The 7,800-nt window shown below is 39.0% G+C and overlaps 1 pseudogene; it reads right to left on the reverse strand.

Moving 5' to 3' along the window:
* Window positions 1-5,412: 5,412 nt before the first annotated feature.
* LOC103474021 (actin, cytoplasmic-like) overlaps window positions 5,413-7,800 on the reverse strand; it is an 8,092-nt pseudogene continuing 5,704 nt past the window's right edge.

Below are 7,800 nucleotides of genomic sequence, written 5' to 3' on the forward strand. Positions count from 1 at the left end.
CAAAGCACAACCCATGTATTGAGGCCTTAGTCCTCATGCCGGTGGTCGCAGGTTCGATTCCCAGCCTGGTGACATTTGCCGCATGTCTTCCCCCTCTCTCATAGCCCTCTTTCCTGTCAAACTACTTTCAAATAAAGGCCACTAGAGCCAAAAAAAGTGCTAATGGTGGAGAACAACTTAAAAAAAACTTACATCATGAAGACGATGTGGAGGTTCATCCTCGGAGCTGGTTGGGGATCTGGTGGAGTCAGAGCTTCGTCTGAGACAGGAAAGTCTTTAGGTTTTCTAACACCTGATTTCTCTGGCTTCATCTTTCATCTTCATTTGCTTAGACTGCAAACATATGTTGAAGATAAAATCATTGATGAACGTCTTAGAACACAACCACCTCACAATATCAAAGTCTCTTTGTCTTATGGAGCTCAATTAAAACCAGGTTAGTTTATGAGTCGCAGCAAACAGCCTCCATGCAGTTATAATATGAAGCTGAATGATTACTATAGTAATAATCATACAAGTCACAATAAAATTGATAAAATAATTATTTAAGAAACCAACGTAAGTTATTTATCTTTACTGCACTGTTTATAATTAAATGAAGATAATTAATAAGCAAACTTACCACCAGCTAGCAACACTTGGCAGCCTTCATCCCCCCGGGCTCCTTTTGTGACACACATTTCATTTTCATCGGTTGTTGTCCCGTTGTGTTGTCGTCTAACTCAGATTAGGACGTCACCCGCTTGAATTTACCAAAATAAGTAACTATTGTCAAGGCCCTCTCTACTTTTAAGGCAATATTATGCAAGTAAAAATAGTGAATTTGAACAGCGTCTGTTATCTTCCTTGCTTCAAGTTTTTTCTTCTCTTTGTGGCGTTTTTTTTAAATAAATGGAAGTGTGCAATACCGCCACCATCTGGTCTGGAATATGAACTGGAGCTAATGCCATTGATTATAAGGTTTTACATCACACATCGGAAAATTGATTGGATACTTTCTTAAAAATTACATCATGATTATCATTTTTTTATTAGTAAAAGATTATTAAGGCACTTAAAAATTCATACATATACATCCATATTTTGTTCACTTAAAGTATACTTTTATTTAATATATTAAAAGTGTATTTTGGTACAATTATTTTAAGTGTATTTAAAGTTCTAATTTCGAAATTGGTACAAGGGTATTTTTAGTATACTTCAGATATACTTATAGGTAGTGCACTTAATATTTAGTATACTTAAAGTGTACTTTCACAAATTTGAAGTATACTAAACTATACTTTTTTTTCACCTAGGCAATCATAGTGGAAAAAATATTCTTGTTCTGTGCCGTTTTCTAGTTATTAAATTTTGCACAAAATGACCAGATAAAAGATGTAAAACAATGGCAGTTTGAACTTTGAACTATTTGCAAAACGACTGAGCTCTGCCACATTAAAACATGGATAGAACTGTAACTACATTAATCATAACTCTTCTTCTCTTCAGTGTTTCTGTGAGTTTCTGGTGGTGCAGCTCTGTGCTGCCTTCAGGAGAATGGGACATCAGAGTATCATCCATAAAACGTCACCGACATGGCATTTATTGTGCAAACTAGAGCTTTCAGGAGGGGCATCACTTATCATTTATTGACGCTCACCACCAGTAATCTTCACTCATCACCTGCTGCGGCGCCTAATTGTCATGTGTTTCACATCACGTGTTGATTTTTCACTGTTCAGCGTCGGATTCTCTGTTTTTATGCCATAATTCACATCTAGTTTGTCGCTCCGTTTTATGTCCCGCTTCTTCTGTTTCAGAGTTTTGTGCAATGTGCACATCGTTTTTTTTTTACCCCCCTATGGTGCGTAGCATTCGGGAAAACGCTTGTTGTTTTAAAAGGTTTAAAACAACAAAAGGTTGTTTTAAACCTTTTAAAACAACAGAAACAATTTCTGCATTCTGATTACTGAAATTTAAAAGTACTGTGTTGTTCTATCACCCCCTTTTCATACCGGACCACTTACATCACCGGTGTTAACGCTATAAAATGAACGCTCTCTATCGTGGTATCACCCGTGGAGGGATTTCTTTATTGAAATGGGTTAATTTTTCAGAGGGATACACAGTGAGGGTATCGTGATTTTAGCAATTACATGCTTATAAGATAAGTTGCTGCTTAACATGATCACAGAACTGTCTAAACATATGTACAAAAATACCAGACAAAGTGAATCACAGCAGCGTCATCAGCCGGTGTAACGCTGAACTGATGCGGCGAAGCTACCAGTAGCAGGAGCGAAGCTTCGCCATTAAGCTACAAACACTGAATAGAAGAGGAGCTGCCATCTATATTGTTGCAGCCAAGCATGTTTTAATGTGACAGAATACAGTTTTAACAAGTTGCTCAAAGTCTAAACTGGTATTGTTGTGCATACAAGGTGTAAAGTTTACCTTTGACCAAACGCCCCCCAAAGACATCCCAGCGCCCCCTTTTTGTAAAAATTTCCGCCAGCGTCCCCTGCCRTCCTCTGAACGCCCCTGGGGAGCTGTACCGCCCACGTTGAGAACCGCTAGTTTAGAATATGGATGAATAAAGGCTTAAAAAATAGGGGCCTATATAGTGAAGGAGTTTTGGTGTCCTTTGAACAATTGGTAAATCAGTACAGTCTGCCAAAAAAACATTTTTAAAGTATTTACAGATTAGAAGCTGTTTTTGCATCACTGAAATCTACGACTGAACCTCCACTCTCTACCATAGAAAATAGAGCCGTTCACCATAATCAGAGTACGGCTCTACTTTCCACATTCTATAATATTTTACTTCTAGCTTAAAAATAAAATGGTCTCTCATATTTACAAGCCTGGAAAACTGAAAACCAAGGATGAATGGAATAACTCATGTCTATTGGCACAAATCAAACTATTAACACAAGGTTTAGACTATTACAATACAAATAGTTATTTAGAACGAATATCACTCCTGTAAAACTTCACCATTTCAATTCACATATTCCTGATGTTTGTGTTAAATRCAATATAGATAATGATTCTCTTTTCCRTTGCATGTGGCAACRTATAGAGCTTCAAMCYTTCTGGAAGGAGGTTTTCATGTTCATCTCTGGTTTGATTGAACAGGATGTTCCAATGGACAGTAAACTTTGCTTACTGCACATTTTTMCAGATGGATTTAAAGAACCTATGAAGAGAAAGAAGCTTTTGAGTTTTTGCCTTTTGCAAGTTAAACATTTGATTACTCTGGCAATGGAAAAACTGACTTATATAACAAAAGGAAAGCTTGAAGACTTTAAGGATATTTGGTTTCACTTCCTACAACTTGTCCAACACTGTGACATGAAAACTTCATTTTTGTTTTCTTTTTGCGTAGATAGAGTGAGCCCTGGGGTTGTGTGTGTTTTTTGGGCGGGAGGTGGGGGAGGGAATGCACTGTATGTTAATTTTTGTTCTATATTTCATATTTTCTTGTATGTCCGTATAGCAGAAAAATCTAATAAAAATATTTGGGGGAAAAAACACTTAATCTATTTTCAATAACCAGACATCATGTAGGTAAGATTTTCACCACCAGAGGGAGGCAAACTCCACTAATGAAGAGTTCAGTTGGTCAACAAATGTTCAATCCATTTGTTGACGCCTATCTGCATAGACTGGTCGAACAATTTCACACTTATTTTGACTCAGTAGGTCACATGACCTAGAAGCTATTGAAGAGAAATATTAAATAAAAACTAAAAGAAATAGGTAACAAGAATAAAAATAGAGTTAAAATTAATAAAAATGCATGTGCCTCATTTATACAGTTTRGTACAACAATTACACACTGATTTCTAGTCAATGTGGCACACAATATGGAAGCTATTGAAGAAAACATATTATTTAATATTAAAATTATTTAAAATATTGAATATGACTTGACATTTTAACAGAGGGCAGTGTGTGTTATATAAAAGCATGAATTACCACTTTTTTGCCAGTTGGTCACAAGGCAAGGCATTTATTAACATTTGTTTGACAGGAGTGTTTGGTTCGGAAATTTGTTGACAGTCCCTAACTGAACCTCCGGTCGCTGAGGAGGGAGCTGGAGAACGGCTGGCCGAAATTAGCGATCATACATCGGATCAACCTTGAGCTAAACGCCGCTCTTTCGGCGGATATTGGAATAACTCGAAACTAACTTCACTGCAGTCGGTAACACAATAAAACAACCGGAATGAAGTTTGTTATGATCTGTGGGCTGTAAAGAGCGACTGAGCGACTGAGCGGGACGTAAACGCCCCACAACGTCTGATGTCCACAAGGCCAATAAGCTCTATTGGCCAATAGGAGAGGAGCTGGACAGAGAAGGCAGCTCTGCTCATTAACATAAAGATGCCGCAGAAATAGGCGAAGCAGGAGGCAATTACAGAAAGAGGGATTGAATAAGGAAAAGACAACAAAATATCTACTTTTCTTGACAAAAACGCATGTTAGGGGAAATTAAAAGGAAAATATATACATTTCTTGACATGTGTAAGGACAAGGAAAATCTATATATATATTTAGGCTTTTATTTCCTATTATGTCAGTCTTGGTCCTCCATACCTGTGTTGCCCCAAACTCTGCCAGCTTATTTAAAGCCTCCAACCTGTTTCCACGGTGATTGTGGCTTGTTGTTGGCGTCTTTCTCACAAACTGATGCAAATCTGTGAACCTACTGACTTGATTCCTTGGTGAGTTGGTTATCTGATAGCAGTATTACTTTAGCAGGTGAAACTTCTGCTCGATTGCTCATTGGAGTATTATTTTATTAGAGTTATTGCTCATTACAGCGTTAATTTATTAGAGTTATCGGCGCTGCTTTCCTGGACCGTTAACTAAATTGATCAATTTAGTTAAATTGATCAATTTAACTAAAGTTTGTTGCAGGAAGTTTGAACCTCTGCAACAAACTGCATTTTAATCACAACCAGCTGCTGATTTTACTGAGTTTTGGGATTTCCAGTTAAATCCTTTATTTTCCGGTTTGGGTTGAATCAGGTGTGGCCCACGTTGGGCTGTGGTGGGTCATATGCATGTTGGTTTATTCTCAGATAAAAATAGGTTTACTGTAACATCATGATTATTTCAGATCATGATGTTACAGTGATTTAATGCTGTGTAGAGTTTCAGTGGCTTTAATTTATTCAGTCTACAGACAGTGGATTGTTCTGATGTTGGACTCATCCAGGTGGTGAATCTTTGAACAAACTGGGTCATSATTGRAAATTTMAYTGTCCTGAGTTCATGTCAGGCTSAACTGCAACCACTGCTGGTTGATCTTGTTTGGGGATTTTTGAGACTGGAAAAATGAACCTGTTGCTCGTTGTCACCTCTCGTCTCCCAGGTTCATTGATGCCGTGTGTAAAAGTGAAACCAAGACAACAATCACTGTTCAACTTCACAATCAACTAGAATTTATTCAAACTATCAAGTACATAAAATCACACCAACAGCCCAACATATTCCTCAGAAACCAAAGCCACAAAGAAGAAATTAATTACCTTGGAAACATATAAAAATACAGAGCGCAGTTAAAGCCCAGTGATCTTATTGACTGTTTTAGCTCAATTACTTTTTTATCAATGTGTGTTTTTACTGTCTGATGCGTTCTAATGTTTAGAGTTGGTCTCTGCCTGTGTACAAAAAGAACCACGTCATGACGTGCTGCCTGTACACCATAGACCCTGCAGGTGTTACCAAGGATGAATTCATCTCTGTCTAATCCTCCCTGCACATTTTCCCAGGGTAGGAAAAATTAATGTGTTCATTTCATACGGAAACATTTTACTCAAGAAAGAGGGGCTGAAGATCATCAGCTATACGTGTTTTTCATTCTTCCAAACTGCCTCAAACTGGTTCCTGAACCGCACAGAGCTCTCCTGACCTCTGACCTCTGACCCAGGGCATCAAACAGCAGATTCTGATTATAAAAATTAGCAAACGTTTCTTATAATATCTTTAAACTCTTATAAAACAGACATTAACAGTTTCAATACCACAGCATCTGTTACACTCAACATTTTCTGGTTAGTTTTCAACTTCTTTGGTTATAATGAACTAAAACATTTTCAGATGAATATATGACTTACACACTTGTTAAGACTGTGGTTTAATATAAAAAAGACCTACTGATTAGAGTAATTTTAATCAAATTTTGCTCATTATATCTAAGAAAAAATTTCTACTGATCAGATTATTGATTAAATCATAAATCTAAATCTAATCGAAATTGAGGCCTACTCAAAACACTCAGGATCAATCTAATATTTCTACAARTGCTATGGTTAAACATCACTAAAAGAATAATCAAACTAAAATGTCCAACAGGATGTTTGAGCCGCTTCCACCAGATGAACCAGACGATGCAGCAGCTGAAAATCAGGCGCCTCTCTGGGACAGGGAGGACGCTTCAGAAGCACTTGTGGTGGACGATAGCTGGACCGGACTCATTGTACTCCTGCCTGCTGATTAACATATGTTGGAAGGTGGTGAGCGAGGCCAGGACGGAGCCGCCGATCCAGACCGAGTACTTCCTCTCTGGTGGAGCTATGATCTATGCACAATGAAACAACAAGGTTAAGAAAAACATCCAAGTTTGAGAGGAAATCTTCAATAATCCATGTTCTAGATTTCCATCAAAATTAAAGTCTGCAGGTTTGTTGTTGCTGCAAGTTAAGGGTCAAGTTTCATTTCTTCTTCCTCTGTAGGTCACTATCAACTTGTTTCAAAATAACCAACTGCAACAGCTGCATTAGGTTTCTGAATGACCTTCGACCTGTAAACTCATCCAGGTATTCTGCAGCAGGTTAATGGGCACAGAGGACCTTCATACCTTGACTGTCATGGTGGATGGAGCCAGGGCAGTGATCTCCTTCYKCATGCGGTCAGCGATTCCAGGGAACATGGTGTTACCGCCGGAAAGGACAATGTTGGCAAACAGATCCTTACGGATGTCAACGTCACACTTCATGATGCTGTTGTAAGTGGTTTCATGAATACCTGCATAATCCATTCCTAAAGACAACAGGTACAGGTCACTGAAGTTTGGGACCAGCAACAAGTTCACTAAATGCTACTATAGAGATCTGAAGTGCATTGGATCTTAGGGTTTGATCATTGAGTCATTACAGACCGATGAAAGACGGCTGGAAGAGCGCCTCTGGGCAGCGGAAACGCTCGTTGCCAATGGTAACGACTTGGCCGTCAGGAAGCACATAGCTTTCCTCCAGGGAAGAGGAGGAAGATGCCGTCTKCATCTCCTGCTCAAAGTCCAAAGCCACATAGCAGAGGTTCTCCTTGAAGTTGGGCACAATCTCACGCTCAGCTGGAGRTCAGAATAAAAGGTCATAGCAGAATACAAGGTCAACAAGGTCAAGCCTTAAAGGCTGGTTTAATTCTGACTGAGCTGTACAATTGGTAGTGAAGCTGTAGCCTTTCTCTGTGAGKATCWTCATCAGGTAGTCTGTCAGATCTCTGCCAGCCAGATTCTGACGTAGGACGGCGTGAGGAAGAGCGTAGCCTTCATAGATGGGCACAGTGTGGCTGACACCATCACCAGAGTCTATCACTGTGCCTGGGAGATTAAAGTGCAAGTCAGTAAACAAAGCCATCATGAGTCACTTCAGAAGCCAACTCTGTTTCATAATTCCCTGACCTGTGACACAACCGGAGGCATACAGCGACAAGACAGCCTGGATGGCCAAATACATGGCAGGAGAGCTGAACGTCTCAAACATGATCTGGAAAAGGAAGAGGGTTCGTCTCACTTCTCTTTACAGA

This window comes from Poecilia reticulata, linkage group LG12 (genome assembly GCF_000633615.1).
Source record: "Poecilia reticulata strain Guanapo linkage group LG12, Guppy_female_1.0+MT, whole genome shotgun sequence".
Lineage (NCBI taxonomy): Eukaryota > Metazoa > Chordata > Actinopteri > Cyprinodontiformes > Poeciliidae > Poecilia > Poecilia reticulata.